This window comes from Lemur catta, unplaced genomic scaffold (assembly GCF_020740605.2).
Source record: "Lemur catta isolate mLemCat1 unplaced genomic scaffold, mLemCat1.pri scaffold_106_ctg1, whole genome shotgun sequence".
Taxonomy (NCBI): domain Eukaryota; kingdom Metazoa; phylum Chordata; class Mammalia; order Primates; family Lemuridae; genus Lemur; species Lemur catta.
Window position 1 is genome coordinate 199,811 of NW_025423746.1, and position 22,416 is coordinate 222,226.

The 22,416-nt window shown below is 34.8% G+C and overlaps 1 pseudogene; it reads right to left on the reverse strand.

Annotated features, from left to right (window-relative positions):
• Nucleotides 1-5,464: 5,464 nt before the first annotated feature.
• Nucleotides 5,465-6,232, reverse strand: LOC123629261 (annotated as a pseudogene).
• Between the last annotated feature and the right edge of the window lie 16,184 nt (nt 6,233-22,416).

Below are 22,416 nucleotides of genomic sequence, written 5' to 3' on the forward strand. Positions count from 1 at the left end.
TATATGTCAGGCAGTTAACTGCTCAATTTCCAAAGAATTTATTCATATTCATTTTGTCCCATTCTTGAATGTAAATTTAATGATTGCATTACTATACTGTATAAAAGGGAATAACCAAAATGATCAGGTAAATAGAGAGCTTTAATATTGTGATGCTAACATTATCAAATCAGTTCTTTTTCCTGAGCATGAAAGAAAACTACATTTCCCAGCTTCTTTTTCAGTTAGGTAAGGCCATGTGACTGAGTACTAGTCAATGGAAATCAGTGGAAACAATGTCAGGCCTTTCACGCCTAGGCTATAAAAACCTCTCAGGCCGGGGCGGTGTCTCACGCCTGTAATCCTAGCACTTGGGAGGCCGAGGCGGCCAGATTGTTTGAGCTCAGGAGTTCGAGACCAGCCTGAGCAAGAGCCAGACCCCATCTTTACTAAAAATAGAAAGAAATTAGCTGGACAACTAAAAATATATATAGAAAAAATTAGCCAGGCATGGTGGCGCTTGCCTGTAGTCCCAGCTACTCGGGAGGCTGAGGCAGGAGGATCGCTTGAGCCCAGGAGTTTGAGGCTGCTGTGAGCTAGGCTGACGCCACGGCACTCACTCTAGCCCGGGCAACAGAGTGAGACTCTGTCTCAAAAAAAAAACAAAACACCTCTCACATGATCCTCGGTGTTCATTTCCTATTTGTCAGTGCAATGCCAATACCTAAGGAGACTCAAGAAGCCACTTTTTGATAGCAGAAACTGAAGCAACTTTAGCCATTGAATAACTGGGGGGAGCAGCAGAAGTTTCTCCTCCCCACTCCTAACTAAATGCAGTCTAATCTGTTATATAAATGAGAAATAAATTTACATGATTTAAAGTTTATGAGTTTATTATAACAGTTATCCGACCTTAACTAATGTGGAAATATTACCTTATAATTGAAAACATTTCACAGAACATATTTATGTATTCACTTGACTGTTACTATTTAGTATGATGTATTTTTATACCTATTTTCAAATAAAGGAAATGAATTAAGTAGTGTTATCGAGGGTTTTGTGTCAAGTACCAGATAGATTTATAGGACTTAAAACATTAGACAAATATCAACTATTGAGGCAGGCAATTGGTTGAATGAAAGCAGTAAGATAAGACAAAGGGGTCCACAATATATAAATATCTAGTCAGGTAGGAGACATTAAATATAATGGCTGATCCTGGACCAAATATATAGTATTCTCTTCTGTGTATTGGAAGAGCAAGGGTAGGCCAACAGTGTGGGAATGTGTAGCCGAAGGAAATGATGCATCCCCCAGAGATGCAGCTCATTCCTGATTAAATTAGGTTAGAAGGCTAGGCCTTTGGGGAGATGCTTACACTAAATGAAACTATGCTAATACATGCTGCATTCCCAGCCACTAGATAAACAGTCAGCTCTCCAAAATTATATCCTTCCTAGGTGACTCTGAGGAATTCCTGTAACAATCTGCCATAACGGGACAAGTGCAGTTCAAAAGTTTGAAAATTATAAAATATGGTGCCATGTGAGGATAATGAAATCTCTGGGAGCCTGTGCAAGCTAGCTGGTAGGGAGTCAAATGTCCTGTGGCAGAATCCAAGGTCCTTTTCCAGGGTTTGGCATCCCCTAGTTGCAATTGTCCCCTCCAGTTAGTTTCCAGCTATTCTCTGGAAGCAATACAGGGCTCTGTGGTTGACTGGGTCCTCTTACAACAATGGCAGACCTATTTGTCTACCTTGTGCCAATATCACAGTGTCTTAATTGATATAATACTATAATGGCTTATATGTGGTAATAGTAATACAGTGTAATACAGTAATAATAACAATACCCCTGTACTGTAATAATAAGTTACAGAAACTATTGTGTTCTTTCTTTGAATTCTTAGGCTAATAGGAATGTTAACACTTATTTTGATCTTCTAACCAAATCAATAATAATATTTCCATTTCAATACTTAATCCACTCTGCTGCTTAGTTATAACTGATGCTTTCATTGGAGCACTGCCTTTCACATGTTCCATTATTCTCATTTTATCCTTTATAATTGTTCTGATAGTCGAGCGACTGAAGCCTAATGCTTTCCCAATGAATGACGGCTTCCGGCCTTTCTTCCAATGCTTAATTATTTCTACTTTTGTTTGCATTGTAATCACCTTTCTCTTCACTGAAGGCTCACCTGGACTTGCAGTGGAATTTCACCTTGGATACATGGTCATAAGAGTAAACACAGGTATGGCTTTGATTTCATTATGGTTTTGATTTGCATTTCCTGAATTATAAATGACATTGAGATTTTTTTTCTGTGCTCATTGGCCATTTGTATATCTTCTTTGGAGAAATATCTATTTGGATCCTTTGCCCATTTTTATATCAGATTATTTGTCTATTTATTTTTTTAGTTGTGAAAATTCTTTCTATATTCTAGATAGAAGTCTTTTATCAGATATATAATTTGTAAATATTTCCTCCAATTCAATGGGTTGTCTTTGCACTTTCTTGTTAGTGTACTTTGAAGTGAAAAGTTTTCATTGTCCGTAAAATCCAATATATTTTATTCTTTTGTCACTCATACTTTTGGTGTCATATTTAAGAAAGTATTACCTAATTCAAGGTCACATAGATTTACCCATGTTGTCTTCTAAGAGTATCTCTTACATTTAGATCTATGGTCTTTTTTTTGTATTTATCTTAGTTTTTCATATTTTTGGGATACATGTGATATTTTGATACATGTATACAATATGTAATGACCAAATCAGGATAATTAGAATATTCATCTCTCCAAAAATGTCTTTTTTGTGTGCTGGAAACATTATAATTCTTCTTTAACCTATTTTGAAACATACAATATATTATCATTAACTATAATTTTCCTACTGCATGGTTGAATACTAGAACTTATTATTTCTATCTAACTGTATTTTTGTACCTATTAACCAAATTTCTCTTCATATCTCCCCTCCCCTCTTCTTTTCCAAGAGTCTGGTAACCAGCATTCGGCTTTCTACCTCCGTGAGATCTACTTTTTTAGCACTTACATATGAATGAGAACATGCATATTTATTTTTCTGTGCCTGGCTTAGTTCACTTAACAGAATGATCTCCAGTTCCATACATGTTGATGCAAATGACAGGATTTTGTTCTTTTTTGTGGCTGAATAATATTCCATTGTGTATATATACACCATATTTTCTTTAGCCATTTATCCACTGATAGACACCTAGGCTGAGTCCATGTCTCGGTTATTGTGAATAGCGGTGCAATAAACACAGGAGGGCAGATGTCTTTTCCATATACTGATTTCCTTTCTTTCAGATATATACCCAGTGGTGGGATTGCTGGATCATATGGTAGTTTTATTTTTAATTGTTTGCAGAACCTCCATACTGTTTTCCATAGTGGGTATATTACTTTGCATTCCTACCAACAGTGTATGAACATTCCCCTTTCTCCACATCCTCACCAACATTTGTTATTTTTTGACTTTTTGAAAATTGGTATTCCAACTGAGGTGAGATGATATCTCATTGTGATTTTAATTTGCATTTCCTTGACGATTAGTGATGTTGAGCATTTTTAATATACCTGTTAACTATTTTCTTTGTGGAAAGTGTTTTTGATTACTAACCCAATCTCTGTGCACTATATAGGTCTATTCAGAGTTTTTCCTTTTTTTGAGTCAGGTTTTGCATTTTTTGTGTTTTTAGGAATCTCTCCATTTTGTCTATATAGTTTAATTTGTTGGCATAGAATAGTTCATAGCATTCTCATATACAAAGATTCGTAGTAATGTCTACTCTTTCATTCCTGATTTTAGTATTTTGAGTCCTTTTTTTTTTTCATTTGGTCATTATAGGTAAAGACTTGTCACTTTTGTGGATCATTTTAAAGAACCAACTTTTAGCTTCATAGCTTTTCTCTCTATGGATTTTTTGTAATCTATTTCATTAATTTCTGATCTAATCTATTACTTCTTTCCTCTGCTTCCTTTAGGTTTATTTTATCTGTTTTTTTCTAGTTTACAAGGTGGAAGGATAACATTGATTAGAGATCTTTCTTCTTTTTTAATATAGGCATTTCCAGCTATAAACTTCTCTATGAGCATTGCTTTTCCTGCATCATGTATGTATTATGTTGTAATCTCACTTTCATCCTTCTCAAAATATTATATAATTTCCCTTGTAATTTTTCCTTTGACCCATTAATTAGGAGAGTATTCTTTAATTTTCATGTATTTGTGAATTGCACAAAATCCTTCTGTTATCAACTCCTAATTTCATCCCAATGTGGTTGTAGAACTCAATTTGTATATTTTTATCCCTTTTAATTTTACTGAGGCTTCTTTTATGGCCTAATATATGATCTATTGTAGAAAATGATTTGTGTACATTGGATATGATATATATTCTGATGTTTTGGGGTTCAGTGATTTACAGATGTGTATTATATCTTGGTTTATAGTGTTGTCTAAGAACTCAATTTCCTTGATTATCTTCTAAATAGTTGTTCTAGCCACTACTGAATGTGGATATTGATGTATTCAGCTGTTATTGTTGAATTGTCTATTTCTTCTTTTGAGTCTGTCAATTTTTGATTTATGGATTTTGTAGTTCAGATGTTAGGTATGTATGTTAATAAATGTTAATTTGTCTTCATAAATTTTTATTTTTATCACTATAAAATGTCTTTTTTCTATAGTTATTTTTTCTTAAAGTTTATTATGTCTGATATTAATATAGCCACTCTAGCTCTCTTTTGGGTACTTTCTGCATGGTATATATTTTTTCCATCCTTGTATTTTCAACCTATCAATGTCTTTTATAGAAAGCATGTAGTTGGTTCATTATTTTTAATCTACTCTACAAAATTTTGCCTTTTCATTGGGGTTTTTTGTACATTTACAGTTGATGTAGTTACTACTTAATATGGAAGAATTTACACCTGTCTTTTGCCATTGTTTTCTGTATGTCTTATGACTTATTTGTTTCTTTAATACCTCTGTCACTGTTCTTTTGTGTTAAATAGACATTTTCTACTATATCATTTTAATTCTTTTGTCTTATTTACTATATTTCCTGAGATGTTTTCTTAGTGTTTTTTCTCAGATTACATTTAGCATCATAATTTAAGACAACTAGATTTGAATTAACACCAATATAATTTCAATAGCAGTGACAAAGTCAGTTTTTGTTTATCTGTGACTGTCTCAATTTCACCTTCATTTTTAAAAATTTACCCTTCTTTCCAAGTTTTATTCCAACAAAAATAAGATTAAAATGTCCATGAAAATAATCATCATTACAATAAAGTATTCAGAAATGACCAGCATACAATTCAGAATGTGATGTTTTGCACAAGTTAAAAAAAAATTCAAAGCTTTCTCAGGTTGGAAGATTAGGAAATCTTTTACACAGAAATTGCACCCTGAATGAGTTCTAAAATCCCAATATTTTGTCTTTTATTTATCTTTTTATTTATGTTCTCTTTCTTTCTTCTCATGCTTAGCTTTAGTTTCTTATTTCTCATGGTTTTTGATCAACTATTCCACTTTGTTTTGAGAACTCTGATTATGTTTTTTCATTCTTTCTTGTTAATATGGCAATTTCCACTTTTTCAGCAGTTTGCTAACATTCATGTCCTTATTTAACACTTTGATAGCTAAACCAAGTTCTGACTTCAAAGTCATTTCTTCTTCCTTTCATTCTTGTTTTAACACTGACACAGATGCAGCACTATTATTTCCAATGCATAAGGTTTTCCATTACCCATAATTTCCATTAGAGCCGCTCTGATACAGATGAAAGCCATGGTCCTTATTCTAGCCAATGTACAGTAATGCAATACCAAAGGGACGTTTTCCTCCGGACTGTGTATAAGCTTGTTTGATATTACACAGTGCTGTAACCAACTGCTCATAGGAATTGGCTTCTGAAACCATTATAAATACTTTTTTGAGCAATGAGCCTTGGTTTATTAGTCAGAACATTAGCATTTCCTGCCACACTGCAAGCCATGTCCTCACTGAGTCCATAAATATTTTTGGAGAAAATGATTTCATCAAGAGGCTTGTGGATGTTGTGTCTTTCTGCTGCAAGCAAAACATCATTGCTTGAGAAAATTCCTGAACAGGTGCCTGCATGTTTGATGCTTCCATGGTACATTCAAATTGGTGCAAGTGACCTTCTGGAGAAAATACAGTGGTCTTGGAGTCATATCCTTAAGACATCTATTTTTTTTGTTTTTACAATAAGCTCTTTTCAAAGGATGAAGGACATCTTTTTTGAACTTTGTATAATTCCAGAGGGAAGACACTGAAGAGTCAAGATCTACACAGAGTACTTTACTCTGCCAAAGAAAAAACACTACTACTGCCCAGCTATCCACTTCTGTGATAATATGACCCATGTTTGTGTGTGGAACCACCTTTCTCCTTAATTTTTGAAGGTTATTTTTGCTGGATATAAAATTCTTGGCTATTATTTCAAGCACTTTGAATATGTTATCCCATTGCCTTCTCAACTCCATTGATTCCCATGAGAAGTCAACATTGTCTTTTTCAAGGATCCCTGGTAATGATGAGCTACATTTTTCTTGCTGATTTTAAGTTTCTCTCTGTCTTTGGCCCTTGACAGCTTGAATATGAGATAATCAATGTGTGAATCTCTTTTAGTTTATGCTGCTTGTAATTTGTTGAGCTTCTTGGATGTGCAGATAAATTCTTTTCACAAAATTTGGGAAATTTTTGCCCATAATTTCTTCAATTATTCTTTCTCCCCCTTTCATTCTCTCTCCTTTCCTTCTGAACCTTACATTATGCGTATGTTGGTACACTTGATGGTGTCTCACTGGTTTCTGAGCCTATGTTTATTTTTCTTCTTTTTTTTCCATTCCTCTGATGGGATAATTTAATTTGATCTGTTTTTAGATTTGCTGGTTTGTTCTGCCTACTCAAAGCTACTGTTGAGACTCTTTAGTGAATTTTTAATTTCTGTTATTGTATCTTTCCACTCTAAAAATTCAATTTGTTCTTCATTAAAATAATTTTTATGTCTCTATTCATATTATTTGGTGAGGCATTGTTCTCATACTGTCTTTTAATTTTTTATATATAGTTTCTTTTAGTTTTTTGAAGATATTTATAACAACTAAGTTATGCCCCTCTGAGTTGTCTAACTGTGCTAAGCTGTGCTAGTTGTCTAGTAATACAAACATTTGGACTTCCTCAGGGACAATTTCTATTGTTTTCATTTATTTTTCTTGTGAATAGGCCATACTTTTCTGCTGCTTTGTGTGTAAAAACTGGACTTCTTAAATAATACAATGTGTCAACTCTGGAAATCCAGTCCGCAACATTTGTTCTTGTTCTTTGCTGTTGTTGTTGCTGTTTGTTTGTTTAGTGGCTTTCCTGAACTAATTCTCTAAAGCCTGTAATCTTTGTTGAGCGTGGCCACTGGAGTCTCTGCTCAGTTAGCTAAGTGCTACTCTAACGATTAGACAGAGATTTTCTAAAGTGTCATGAATGTGTATATCTCCCAGCCTCTGCTGAAGGTGTGTGTGTCTGTGTGTGCGTTGGGGTATGCTTTCCACGCTCCAACAGGCAGTTTAAGACTTTTCTTTAACCTTTAGTTCCTGCTCACACAGAACTTAAAGGTAAATCACAAGTATTAGGTTAGGGCTTTTTTTTAGATATTTCCTGGGCCAGCCCCTAACCCTGGACATATACAGCTCTGTGTATGTGCACGACCTTCTAGATTCCCAGGTATACGTTGGGGTTTATCAAAGTCCCATATGGACATGTCATTTTCAAGTATTTCTTTATATTTTCAACCAGCCACTTGTTAGCCCCAACTCATAATGCTGACTCAAGCAGCTATGTTATTAAACCATTGTTGATTTTATTATTATTATTATTATTTTTTTACAAATGCACTGGAAATAACATTGATCTCACAGCTCTGAGTCAGGTCACAAAAATACAAGCTCTGAGAAGAGAGCTTTTCTATGAACTGCCAAAAGGGTTAAATGGTGACAGTTGTCTGGGATGGGTCTTTTCAGGAGCTCCAAATGAAGTTTTTCTCTTTCAGTGGCACCAAGGCTACTGCTTTTTAAGATACTCTAGTTGCAAAGCTTATGATCTCCAAGGCTACCACACAGCTAGGGAGAGTGGAATGATATTAGCTCTTTGCCTTTATTTTGGTTTTCATAAGTTTTACTATGATGTTTCTACGTAATTTTTTGATGTTATTATTGCTGTTATTGTTTTTGTTTATCCTGATTAGATTTCACAGAGCTTATTGAATCTATTGCTTAATGTCATTTGCCAATTTTAGAGTGTTCTCAGCCATTTTCTGTTTAAATATTGTTTCTGCATCATTTCCTTTATTTTCCCTCTGTACATGGCTTCAAATAAATATATATTATGCCTATGTATCATGGCTTATATTTTCCATATACCTTTTTATACATTTCTCATTCTTTACAATATCTGTGCTTTAGTTAGAATATTTTTTCTAATTTGTCTTCCAGTTTACTAGTCTCTCTTCAACTGTAACTCATTCGTTGAATTCTTAATTTTTTCTGTTGTATTTTTCAGTTATAGAATTTTCAGTTTTTAAAAAAATTTCAGTTTTCCTTCAAAATTCTCAATTTAATTACTTGAACAGAGTAATAATTGTTGTAAAATTTGTTTTTGGTATCTTCATTATTTGAATTTCTTGTGAGAAATAATCTATTATATCTGTAGAGTTTGGGTCATATAAACTTATATCCTTATAATCTCACTTATTTTCAGTAAGTTCTAGTTTTTATATGTGAGACATTATAGAGATAATTTGAAGCCCTGAAAAATATTATTATATATTCTTCCAGAGTAAATTTAGTTTGTTTTTGGCAGACTACTAGGTTAGGTGTATTAATAATTCCAGATTGCTTCAATTCACTGAAGTATTGATAGAATTTAAAGCTGAGCTTTCATTCATCCCTGTGAGGGCTGATCCATTTCTGGTTTACCCTTATTCATAGTGTGTAGCCCTTTATGGAAGTTCCCATTGGAGCTTTGTGGTGTTTGCCAGGGAAACTCCTCTTTGGTGTTCTGTAAATTCCAATTCTACTTCTTCCATACCTATGACTCTGATCGAAGCTCAGTTCAGCTTCTCATACATTAGTAATACTATCAGCATTAGTAAACACCTACTGTCAGCATTAGTAAAGATTTCTAGGGTAAAGAGGGCCTGAATGCTTGACTCACTTCTGTGGTCAAATCTCCTTTTCTTACTGCCTACAAAGATGTCCAAATCCTTCAAATAAATGTTTCTTTTATACTTTTTTTTTTGTGGTTTTTCTAGTTGTTTTCAGAGGGAGTGATTTTTCCCCCTCTTCTTTGAATCTGCAGGTACTAGAAAAGAAATGTTCATATCAAATTTAAGAGAAAATACTAACTTTTAAGGAAATATCTGCTTTCAGTTGTAGTTCATTACAATATCAGATGCCACATGAACTTTTTTACTTTTCTTTTTTGTTGTGGGCACTTTTCACATAACATTTTGAGAATTATAGGAATGCATTTTGAGGGAAAAAAGAAGAAGGAGAGAAAGAGAGAAGAAAAGAAAGAGAGAAAGAAACAAGAAAAGAAAGAGAAAAAGAAAGAAAGAAAGAAAAGAAAAGAAAAGAAAAGAAAAGAAAGAGAGAAAGAATATCTAATGGGGATAATAAAAATTTTTTCCTCAAAACTGGGCATCCAAGAAATGCCATGTTTCTTAATTTTCTAAATCATATATTAATGTGAAATGAAATTTCAGTCATTTTAATTTTTGTCCTCCTTAGTATGGCATAGGGTCTAGGGAAAATATGTCCAATAGAACTTTCTGTGATGATGGAAATGATCTATCTGTGAGGTTTAATATAGTAGCCATTAGCCACAGGTGGCCATTGAGAATTTGAAATGTGGCTAATGTGAATTAGGAATTAGATTTTTAATTTTATCTCATTATAACCCATTTAAATTCAAATTTAAATATCCGTGTGTGGGTATGGCTACCATGTTAGACAGCACAGCTCTAAGTGGACTCAGTCTGCTTTTTCTCCTTGCTCAGTTTGCATGATCCATTTGAGAGTAAGTTTCTCTGGTGACAACATCCACACTCTCCTTGTCTAATTTTGTTGCAGGGCTTTCTCCTTGGTCCCAGAACATCATGCTTTATGCCACACATACACACAGTCATACTGTTCAGAGGCTCTGCTACTTCTGGAGTGCTGCGTGAAGAGTAAAATGCTAATGGTCTCAAGAACCCCAACTCTTTCTAGGACAATTTATTTCTACTCATTTGACACTAAATATTCTTACTCTCCTCTAATTCAAAAACAGTATTTTCTGAATCCTATATTTTAACATCAAAGTCCTCTATTGTGGAGCCAGGGAAACCCAGATTTCTAAGACCCAAAGCGCTGCTCCCTCATTTTGAGGGAATGAGGATGGGAAAATCTCTCTTTTTATAAAATTTTTAATGCTGAGTTCACAATAGTGGGAGAAAAAAAGCAAAGGTAATTTCTCAGTCAAGCCATCTTGGTACGTGTAGCTCAATGTGACAAAAAAAAAAAAAGAAAAAACCAACAAATGAGGAAAATCATGTGTATTCTACATTAGGTACTATTATATATGCTAGCAATGTTTTTACTACATTACCAACCACGTGGTAAATGAGAAAAGAATGCTCAGACATATTCTTTGCAGGCATGAATTTTCCATTTCTGGGAACCAAATGCAAGGTAATAACTATGTAATAATTTGTGAATTATTTTATCAGTCTAGCAACACTTCCGTATAAGCAAATTTGAAACATAGGGAGATAGTAGTATAAACTGTCATAAAGATTCAATGATGACTGCCTTAAAATGTCCTTGTTTCCATGGCAATTCTAGAATAATTATCTCATCTCCCAGTAAACATATAAATTCTGCTTTAGTTACAGAATATTCTGATTACATGTGTGTGTGTCTTGTTATAATAAAAACAACCTACGTATCTTTTTGTTAGTGAAAACACTCATGTAATTATTACAGTTTACCTTGGACACTTAGCTAAACAGCTTTTGGAAATTAACCAAGTAAAATTTATTTAAAATATGTATATGACTTATGAATTGTAATAAGAAGCAAAAAGTAAACATTAGCCACAGTAATTCTTGTTGTTAAAATTACATTGTATTCATGGTGCAAAAAATATACTATGGAATAAGTAATATTATAATATCGGTTTCAATTAACTTACAGCAATGGGGAAATCACAATCGACTTGGCTACAAACATAAAAAATAATACAGCTTCATTTTTACTAACCATTCAGGATATAGATTAAATTGAAGTATGTGATTTGTTTGCTGTTACAGAGATGATACCTGATAATATATATTTAAGCCCTTACTACTTATTTTGAAATGACTTCTTTTGAAAGTAAAAAAATAATATATGAGGCACTAAAAATAATACAATTTAAAGGATTTGGAAATTATCATGTTTTAAAATTCAATATTTTAAAAAATATTCCACATGGGTTTTTATTATACATAGATGCTTTTTCTGCTATGTATTAAAGAGTAGACATAGAGCAAGGGACAGAAACAGTATTTTCTATCCCTGATTCTATAACTCAACAGCATGAGACCATGAGAAAGTTATTTTGCTATATCTTATCACAGTTTAGTCATTAAATAGCAATAATTTCCATCCTGTCTACCTTATAGCCATGTGGTAATAATCAAATGATACTATTAGAATAGGGAATTTGTGACACATTTTGACTACATAGACAGCTGCTGAATAGTCCAAGCACATCTGATTTCAAAGCATAAGATAGGTTTTCTAGTTCAAAGATGATTTGGGATAGGGATTACATATAATAAAGGTATACTTATCATTACTGATCTATTGGGTTTAGAAAGTATATAAACCTGTATAACTGTGTGTAAAAGTTATAATGTCTGCTTATTATGAATATCCAGAAGCCGTATTTCAGAATATAATTCCTTCCCAACAGTATTATGGAGTAATACAACATGGAAAGGATCAATATGCAGTAAAATAATATATAACATTACAGGACATTCTTAGAATGATAGTAATGGGGATGGGGTGTGAGAAGCCTTTAGATATCAGTTAAGAAGAAATTAAGCTGCATATAATGGAAAGCCCACAATAGTGGCTACACAAAAAGAGGTTTATTTCTCTCCCACCAATAAGAGGTCCAGAGCAGGCAGTCCTCAGCTGGTGTTGCAGCTCCATAATTATTCAGAACCCACATTCCTTTGATCCTTTACTCCACTATCCTTAGTGACATCACTTCTCAAGGTTGCTACATGGTCCAAAATAGTCACCAAGTCTTTGTTCCAGGGAAGCTGGGTGAAGGGTATTGAGAAATCCTTTGTACTATATTTTGCAATATTTTATAAACTGGAATTAATTTCAAAATGAAAAGTCACAAACTAAAAACACAAAGCACAGGAGGGGTTCTTACCTGGAAGAATGGGTACTGTTATAGTTTGACCTATATTATTAAAATGGACAAGAGAATGTACTCAATTTACAAAGTAATAAGCATTATTTAGAGGAGTAGTTCTTAATTTCAATGTGTGGGGGAGGTCCATGAGTAAATATATAATTCTATTTATTTGTGCATTTAGTAGTTTTGGGGAGCAGAAGTCTTCATTATTTTCATCAAAATTTTAGTGGAAGCTGGGTGCGGTGGTTCATGCCTATAATCCTAGCTCTTTGAGAGGCTAAGGTGGGAGTGTCACTTGAGGCCAGGGGTTCGAGACCAGCCTGAGCAACATAGTGAGACCTTATCTCTACAAAACATTAAAAAACTAGCCAGGCATGCTGGTGCGCTGCTGTAGGGCCGCATGTGGCCTTGGGTCTGCAGGCTCCCCACCCCTCTGACAGGCTCCAGATGTGAGTTCCTTTAGGTTCTTCTCAGCCTTTTTTCTCCGCTCTAGCTAATGAGTGAGCAACAGTGTGGTACATGTGTACACCATTTCTTTCCAAGATGGGACATCTGTAATGGGCTCCAGAGTTTTCCGTTGTTCTGCCACAAATTTTGCTACAACTACACCATAGGGCTGTCGGTCCTCCTACCCAATCTTGTTTTCTTTTCTTTTTTTCTTTTTTTTAACTCCCAATAAATCTTTTACACTCTTAATGCCGTCTTAATGCTTCCTGGAAGACTCATCCAAATTGCAATGTAAGGGAGAACTGCTATGAACTGTGAGTCACAAAACCAACTGAAAAACTTTTTTTTTTTTTTTTTTTTGAAATGGGGTATCGTGGCACCCAGGCTGGAGTGCAGTGGCTCAATCAGTTCACTGCAGCCTCCAACCCCTGGGCTCAAGCAGTCTTCCTACCTCAGCCTCCTCATGAAACATACCTTTTTAGTCAGTCAAAAATATTTGAGTATAACGAGTATTAACTTTTACTTAGGTATTTTGTTAATTTTATTGTGTGTGACAATGGCCTTAGCATTGTAGGAGAAAATGTTTCTATTGTTTGGACATGTTTACTAAAATAAATGGTAAAATAACATGACATCTGGAATTTGCTTTAAAATGCTTCAGCTAAGAAAAAAGGATAGATGAAACAGAGCAATAATCTTGATAGTTTTGGTGAGGAGAGCATTATAGTGTTTGTACTATGGTGATTATGAAATGCTAAGCACCCATTTTTAGGCATTTAACATGTGACCTTTGGTGAATTGACAATGAGGAGGCTTCAAGCATTTTTTGGAGAGTGCATGAAATGGAAAAATGAAATAGAAGATGAGTATTTGAAGATGAGATAGAAGACCAGATATGATGCTTTTTGGAAATAAGAATGGTATTCTTATTCATCACATTCCATTTTATGATCTATATTTTCAACTAATAATTTTAAAAGATGATTTGCTTTAAGAGAAAGCACATTTTCCTCTAAATCAATGACCTAGACCTTATTATTACCTCCAACACTTGCAAATCATGTCTCAGGATAAATTACTTAACTATACTGAGCTTTAGTTTCTAAAAATATAAAATGGGAATAATAATCTCCATTGTCTAGTTTATTATTAACATTTATATATAGACATAAAATATAAAATAAACAGAAATTCAATGCACAACATTATATATGAGATGAAATTGCCATTTTTGTAGGTCTAAAATTTGAGTATTGCCATCTCATCTCAATGAGGTAAAAATATACACAGAAAGTTAAAAAAAATACACAAAACCATTAAGAGTGGCTAATGGTTTTGGGTGGTTTTATTTTCTTCATATTGTATTCCTTTATATTTATTTCTTTATATGTTATTCTTTATTATATTTTCTAGGTAGACAGAATGAATATTAAATATTTTGTTAATTAGAGGAGAACTTTAGTGAAAAAGATCATGCTTCTTTAAATTTGAAATCATCATACAAAATAATATGGAAAAATTCTTTTAAAATATACCATAAGACAATAATGGCTAATGTGTGTTTAATAATAATTATGTCCAAGTGCTTTTCATGTATTACCTCATTTAATCTCAAAAACCACAGAGTTTTTTTGGAATGATAGATGTGAAAACTGAGCTACAGAGAAGTAAAGCTCATTGTTCAAATTTAACTGGCTAAAGGCACAGTTAGAATTTGGAACCCAGGCATTCTGGAGCCCAAACCTGTACTTTTAACTATATAAATATAATATAGTGTATCAACCTATTCTTAGGACATGGGAATGTGATAGTGGAATGATGTGTTTAAAACCCTGTACATCACTTTAGAAACCACATTGTGATACTCCATCTCCTCTTGAAGCAGAATCATCATTTAAACTATATTTTTAGGAGAAAAACGAACAAATGCAAGCAAATGAAATTCCACTGCTTTCCAGGACTACTCACTTACTTTATTGGCATGTGTCAAAGTCATCTAGTCATCAAGCATGTGTGGAGTAGCCATATTCACTCTGTACATACTGGCAAACTATGTTTCTATTTCTGTATAATCACAATGATGTTCTGTCCCCATCCTTTGTACTGTTTCTCTCACTGCAAGAAATGAGCAGAGCTATTAAGAAGTGATTCATGATTGATTGACATGAATTCCACCTTCTCCTCCATTTGCTGCCCACTCTTGGGAGTGAGTGCTAATGAGCACTGGGTTGCAGGGGGGGCAGGCAGTAAGAAGGAGACCAGAAATGCAAGCTCAGTCATCAGCTCCTAAAAACTTGAGAATTGGCAGGATTTATTGAGAACTTAATTACTTAAGTTATAGATGGCCAGTCATCAATATTTTATTTAATGCCATTTATAACATTTTCCTCCATTCTAGTACTTGAGAAAGCAGAAACAAAGAGGACATCTTGATTGCCTGAAGCCACAAAATGAAATTGGAATATAATTCAGGTACTTGTGACAATCATTTCTGTACTTTGAGCATGAATGTCATTATTGTGATCTTTATAGTGCTCTTCTCTATATATACATTTCACTATTTTTTTGAAAATGTTCAGTCAAATCTAGAGGTCTGCCTGATAAAATGATAAAACTCACTGATAAGGCATCTTAGTATAATCAGTTATACTATGGGTCAAGCCATATTCCTCCAAGGATAGCTATCTGTCTACCTATATCTATAGATAAAAATTTAGGGCATATTAAAATCATCTGATACGCTTAATCAAAGGCATATTTCAGAACTTCACCCCCAAAGACACCCTATGATCAGTTGACAGAGAGGAAAGCATAGGGCCTGATTTACAGATGGTTCTGCATGATATATAGACACCACCTAAAAACTATAGCACCTTTATGGAACATTCCTGAAGGACAGTGAGGAAGAGAAATCTTCTCAGTGGGCAGAACTTTGGGCAGCGTACTTGGCTGTGCACTTTGCTTGGAAGGAGAAATGATCAGATGTGCAATTATATACTGACTCATGGGCTGTAGTCAATGGTTTGGATGATCAAGGACTTGGAACGTGATTGGAAAATTAATGGCAAAGAAATTTGGTAAGGAGATATGTGGATAGACATCTCGGAATGGTCAAAGGACGTGAAGATATTTCTGTCCCATATGAATGTCCACTGAAGGATGGCTTCAGCAGAGGAGGACTTTAATATTCAAGTGGCTAGGATGACCCGTTTTGTGGATACCAGTCAGCCTCTCTCCCCAGGCACTCCTGTCATCACCCAATCAGCTCATGAACAAAGTGGCCATGGGAAAAGGGATGGAGTTTATGCACGGGCTCAGCAACACAGACTTCCACTGACCAAGGCTGAACTGGGATAGCCACTGCTGAGTGCTCAATGTGCCAGCAGCAGAGGCCAACAATGAGCCCCTGATGTGGCACCATCCCCTAGGGTGATCTGTCAGCGACTTGGTGAGAGGTTGATTACATTGGACCTCTCCCATCATGAAAGGGGCAGTGTTTTATCCTTGCTGGGATAGACACTCTGGATATGGATTTGGCTTCTCTACACAGTGAGCTTCTGCCAAAACTTCCATACCATCTATGGGTTTACACAAGGCCTTATTTAACGTCATGATATTCCGCACAGCACTGCTTCTGAATAAGGAACTCATTTCACAGCCAAAGAAGTATGGCAAGGGGCTCATCTTCATGGAATATTCTGCCACGTTCCTCATCATCTTGAAGCAGTTGGTTTGATAGAACATTGTAATGGCCCTTTGAAGACACAGTCACATCAGCTAGATGACAATACTTTGCAGGGCTGGGGCAAGTTTCTCCAGAGGCTGTATATAGTCTGAATCAACATACAATATATATTACCATTTCTTCCATACTCAGGATTCATGGGGCTTGGAACCAAAGGGTAGAAATAAGAGTGGCAGTCACCATTACCTCTAGTGACTCACTAAAAGAAATTTTGTTTACTGTTCCCATGACTTTATGCTCTGCTGGCCTAGAGGCATACATTCCAGAAGGAACAATGCTTCTACCAGGTGACACAATGATTCCACTGAACTGAAAGTTAAAATTCCTCATGTGTCTAAGCCAATGAGCTAAAAAGGGAGTTATGATGCTAGCTGGGGTGATTGATCCAACTACCAAAAGGAAATTGGAAATTGGACTACTACTCCATAATGGAAATACAGGAGGTCTTTATAGGGCCTATCAGTATTACCGTGCCCTATGACTAAGATCAATGGGAAACTACTACAGTCCAATCCAGGCGGGACTACCAGTTGCCCATACCTTTCGGGAATGAAGGTTTGGGTCACTCTACCAAGTAATGAACCACAACCAGCTGAGGTACTTGTTGAAGGCAAAGAGAATACAAAGTAAGTAACAGAAGAAGGTAGTTATAAATAGCAGTGAGGACCACATGACCAGTTACAGAAATGAGGATTCCAATTGTCATGAATATTTCTATTTTGCTAAGAATGAGTTTGTGTGCACATATACATATGTTATGCAAATATCTTTTTCTTTCCTTCTTTTATTCTTTTATTATGTAACTTAAGGTATATAGAGTTTATGTCAGTATTTCAGTATTGTTATTTTACATCTTAGTAGTTAAGATATAGTATATCAAAAGAAGAGTGAAAAATCACTCAAGGACTTCACCTTCTCTTCTGAGGAAGGGACTGGTGCATTTTTTCTTGTACTCAGGATAGTTATATTACTTGGTCATGCCATATAATTTTTTTACTTGCTGCTGAAATTAATTGCTAGTATTTTCTTGAGGATTTTTGCATTAATGTTCATAAGGGATATTAGTTTGTAGTTTTCTTGTAGTGTCTTTCTCTATGAGGTGTAATGCTGTTCCTTTCTCTTCAAGTTTTTGAAAAGTCTAAAAAGGATTGCTGGATCATATGGTAGTTCTATTTTAGTTTTGTGGAGAACCACCACACTGTTTTCCATAACACGTGTACTAATTTATATTAACACCAACTGTGTGTAAGAGTTCCCAAACATCCTTGCCAGAACTGTTACTTATTGTCCTTTTGATAAAACTCATTCTATGGGGTGAGATCGTAGCTCATTGTGGTTTTGATTTGCATCACTCTGATGATTAGTGACATTGACCTAATGATTAGTGATATTGAGAATTTTATTAAATACTTGCTGGACATTTGTATGTCTTCTTTTGACAACTGTCTATTCAGATCCTTTGCCCATTTTAAAATCAGGTTTTGTTTCAGATCTTATGTGTAAGTCTTTAATCTATTTTGATTTTATTTTTATATATGGTGGAGTACAGGGGTCAAGTTTCATTCTTCTGCATATGAATATACAGTTTTCTTGGCATCATTTATTAAAGAGCATATTCTTTCTCTAATGTGCATTCATGGCAACTTTGTTGAAAATCAGTTGGCTGTAAATATGTGGGTTTATTTCTGAGTTCTCTGTGATGTTCCATTGGTCTATGTGTCTGTTTTTATACCAATAACATGCTATTTTGTTTACTATAGATTTTTAGTATACTTTGAAGTCATCTAGTGTGATGCCTCCAGCTTTGCTCTTTTTGCTCAATATTGCTTTGGCTATTTGGGGTCTTTTATGGTTTCATACAAATTTTAGGATTGTTTTTTCTATTTCTGTGAAGCGTGTCATTGGTATTTTGATAGAGATGGCATTTAATCTATTGATTGCTTGGGTGATATGGTCATTTTACCAATATTAAATCCTCTAATCTCATTAGCATGGGATACATTTCCATATTTTTTTTTTTGTGACCACATCAATTTCTTTCACAGAATTTTTTAGTTTTTATTCTAGAGATACTTCATCCCTTTGGTTAAATTTATTTCTGGATTTTTTTTTTTGTAAATGAAATTGATTTCTTGATTTCTTTTTCAGCTAGTTCACTATTAGCATTGATTTTTGTTGTTGATTTTGTATTATGTGACTTTACTGAATTTTTTATTAGTTCTAAGTTTTTTCATGGAGTTTTTAGGTTTATTTTCATTTCATTTTATTTTTTATTTTTTTGAGACAGAGTATTGCTCTGTTGCCTGGGCTAGAGTGCTGTGGCATCAGCCTAGTTCACAGCAACCTCAAACTCCTGGGTTCAAGCAATCCTTCTTCTGCCTCAGTCTCCCGAGTAGCTGGGACTATAGGCATGTGCCACCATGCCCGGCTAATTTTTTTCTATATATATTTTTAGCTGTCCAGATCATTTCTTTCTATTTTTAGTAGAGAAGGGATCTCGCTCTTGCTCAGGCTGGTCTCAAGCTCCTGACCTCGAGCGATCCTCCTGCCTCGGCCTCCTAAAGTGCTAGGATTACAGGCATGAGCCACCATACCCAGCCATTTTTAGGATTTTATATGTAAAATTATGTCTTCTACAAAGAGGGACAATTTGACTTCCTCTTTTTCAATTTGGGTGCCCTTTATTTTCTATCTCTTGCCTAATTGCCCTGGCTGAGACACTGAGTTCTACCTTGAATAGGAGTGATAAAAGTGGGCTACCTTGTTTTGCTCTAGTTGTGAAAGGAAAGGCTTTCAGCTTTTCCCCATTTAGTATGATGCTGGCTGTGGGTTTGCCATATATGACCTTTACTGTGTTTAGATATGTTCTTTCTATACCTAATTTGTTGAGAGTTTTAATCATGAAGAGATGTTGAATTTTATCACATGCTTTTTCTGCATCTATTGATATGACCATATGTATTTTGTCCTTGATTCTGTTAATATGATGTATCATTTATTAATTTGAATCCTCGCATTCCTGGGATAAATACTACTTCATCTTGGTGTATTGTTTGTTTTTTATGTGCTGTTGGATTCAATTTGCTAGTATTTTGATGAGGATTTTTTTCATCTGCTCATCAGGGATATTGCCTGTAGGTTTCTTTTCTGTTGTGTGTGTGTGTTTTTTCCCCTGATTTTGGTATCAAGGTAAAGCTGGCTTCATAGAATGTGTCAAGCAGAATTCCCTTCTCTTCAATTTTTAAGAATAGTTTGAGAAGAATTGGTATTAGTTTTTGTTTAAAAGTTTTATAGAATTCAGCAGTAAAGCTATTAAGTCCTGGGCTTTTCTCTGTTGGGAGAATTTTTATTACTGATTCAATCTTGCTACTTATTTTTGGTCTGTTCAGATTTTCTATTTTTCCTGGTTCAATCTTGGTATGTTATATATGTCCAGGAATTTATACACTTTCTCTAAGTTTCCCAATGTTTTGGAATATAGTTGTTCATAATAGTCTCTAATGATCCTTTGTATTGCTGTGATCTCAGTTGTATTGGTTCCTTTTTCATGTATGATTCTCTCTTTTTTACTAGTCTACCTACTGATTTGTTAATTTTGTTTATCTTTAAAATAACCAACTTTCTGTTCTCTTGATCTTTTGCTTTGCTTTTTAAATCTCTATTTCGTTTAGTTCTGCTCTGATCTTTAGTATTTTTTTCTTCTACTAATTTGGATTGTTTTGTTCTTGCTTTTCTAGCTCCTTGAGATGTGTTATTACCTTTTTTTCTCTTTGAAATATTTCTACTTTTTGATGTAGGTGTTTATTACTATAAACTTTCCTCTTACTTTTGTTTTGCTGTGTTCCATAAGTTTTGGTATGTTACGCTTTCCATTTCCATTTGTTTTCAGAAAAGAGAAGCACATTTGGCTCACAGTTCTAGAGGCTGGAATGTCCAAGATCATGGTGCTAGCATCTGCTGAGGGCTTTCAGGCCACATTATCCCATCCAGAAGGTGGAAGGACAAAAGCGGGCAACCTTGGCATTAAGAAAAATCTAGTGATTATAACTATTTCACAAAAATATGTCTAGATCATGAAGTGTACAAATAATTTTGTGTAGGTTTTTCTTTCTTTCTTTCTTTCTTTCTTTCTTTCTTTCTTTCTTTCTTTCTTTCTTTCTTTCTTTCTTTCTTTCTTTCTTTTTCTTTCTTCCTTTCTTTCTTTCTTTTTTTTTTTTTGAGACAGAGTCTCGCTCTGTCACCAGGTAAGTGTGCTGTGGTGTCATCCTAGCTCACAGTGACCTCAAACTCCTGAGTTCAAGCAATTCTCTTTCCTCAGCCTCCCAAGTATCTGGGATTACAGGCATGCACCACTATGCTTGGCTAATTTTTTTCTGTTAGTAGAGATGGGGTCTTGCTCTTGCTCAGGCTGGTCTTAAACTCCTGACTTCAAGCGATCTTCACACCCCAGCCTCCCAGAGTGCTAGGATTACAGGTGTGAGCCACAGTGCCTTCCTGGTTTATATTTCTTTTGCATGCAAGTCACACCCACCAAATATAGGAAACACAACCTGCTGGACAATATAATGCTGCTCTCTCAGTCAAAAATCAAATCATAGAATATATTTTGGTAACAACATTAGACAACATTTTCTGTGGCCTTGAAAGTAGCAGCATACTGCCCCCTCCTTATAAGTGTTTGGGACCCTACAAGTTCATTGATAGCAGTGCTAGGATCTAGCACTTTTCATTAAGAGACCTCTCTTCACTTGGTTAACTTCTACTTTTTATTCGGCCAGTTCTATTGACATGTTAATAATTGTGATAAACATTGTTACTCATTCTTTATTATGCGTAAGCTGCTGTCTTATGGGTTTTATATGCATAGTTTTATTTATTCCTCAAAAGACCCATTTTAAAGTTGAGAAAACAAACTCAGAGAAGATAAATGACTTACCCAGGGTTGTACATACTCGGTAAGAGCTAAAACATGTTTATTGGATTCCAAACTGCTTACATAGAGCAGCTGTGAGAAACTACCCTTAGTTGCTATAAGAAGTAATAACAATTAACACTTACATGGTTGCTACACATAAGAGTTAATCTTAACATCACAGATATTAACTCATTTAATCCTTAAAACTATCTTATAATATGATATAGTTTCTATTATTATACTAATTTTACAGATTATACAATGGAGGTACAGATAGGTCATATACTTGGTACGTGGCAGAGCTGGAATCTGAGCTCCAAAACTCTGTTTTTGGAGTTCATGATCTTAACCTCTAATTTATACTGACCATCATGTGCTACCACATGACCTGCTGGTTTTCATTCTAGCTTTTATTTGCCTTCTCTGTTTTTTTTCCTAATTACGCTGCCACACCAGTAACTGGCCAGGGAGACAGAGTTTTTATATTTTTGTATCCTGTTATCTCATGTCCTATTGATGTGCCTGGGAAATGGCAGACGGCTACAAGGTCATCTCAGTTAAGGTTACCTCTGACTCACTTTAGCTTTGCACTGTTGGAAAAACCAGGATGTTCTTTCCCACGTGTATCTGTTTCATTAGCCCTCAATTACTGCTAACATGCTGGCACGTGTTTTCCAAATGAAGTACCCATGCACCACACACATACACATGCACGCACGCGCACTCCCTACCAACAAACCACAGTGGGGTATATTAATACGCAATCCCTACCAACAAACCACAGTGGGGTATATTAATAAAGAATACAGA